The sequence below is a fragment of the Mauremys mutica genome, unplaced genomic scaffold (assembly GCF_020497125.1).
Source record: "Mauremys mutica isolate MM-2020 ecotype Southern unplaced genomic scaffold, ASM2049712v1 000519F_np12_subseq_150393:319720_obj, whole genome shotgun sequence".
In the NCBI taxonomy this organism is placed as follows: Eukaryota; Metazoa; Chordata; order Testudines; family Geoemydidae; genus Mauremys; species Mauremys mutica.
This window is the reverse complement of record NW_025422989.1, coordinates 145,805-146,441: the sequence shown is the minus strand read 5'-3', so window position 1 is coordinate 146,441 and position 637 is coordinate 145,805. Positions and strand designations below refer to the sequence as shown.

At 55.3% G+C, this 637-nt stretch overlaps 1 non-coding gene across 1 annotated transcript; it reads left to right on the top strand.

Moving 5' to 3' along the window:
• The first annotated feature begins 312 nt into the window (after positions 1-312).
• Positions 313-385, top strand: TRNAV-AAC. The gene has a single exon. It is a non-coding gene; the product is annotated as a tRNA-Val (tRNA).
• Positions 386-637: the final 252 nt, after the last annotated feature.

Below are 637 nucleotides of genomic sequence, written 5' to 3'. Positions count from 1 at the left end.
TTCTGAAAGTGCAGCAGTGCCTTTAACTGCCACGAGTCCCTCATTTCAGGCTATGCAGCAGGAAAAGGCAGCATGGGCTTCTGCACCGAGTTGGCCCACCTGACCTTTCATTCTTCTCTTGCTCTTTGTCAGCAAGGGGAAGAAAAAGAAGCTCTCCCTCAAACTGGAGTCACAAGGGTGACGTAAGGACGACTTCCTGAGTGCCCGCTCCAGTCCTCTGCTCTGCCAGCTGACCCATTGAAGGGCTGTCACCACTTTCTCTAGGTTTGTCCATCGGTCTGTGCCAGGGTGAACAAAAGCCAAGCAGGTGGAGTTTCTGTAGTGTAGTGGTTATCACATTTGCCTAACACGCACAAGGTCCCTGGTTCGAAACCAGGCAGAAACATGCTGGCTTCCTTTTGCCAGATCCCCTTGCTGTTCAGGAAGGCCTCCTCCTCCTCCTATTGGCCTGTCCGTGGGATAACGCCAACCCCCGCATGACAGAGGGTGCTGACAGCAGTGGAGAAAGCACCTTGGCGTCAGGCTGGAGAACCTAGAGGAGTGCGGTGTGTTACCTTTTGGAGGCTTGTGGCTTGGCCTCCTCTGCTGTTGGAGGTTGGCCTACGGAGGCCGGCTCTTCCTGCTGGCCTCCTCTGCG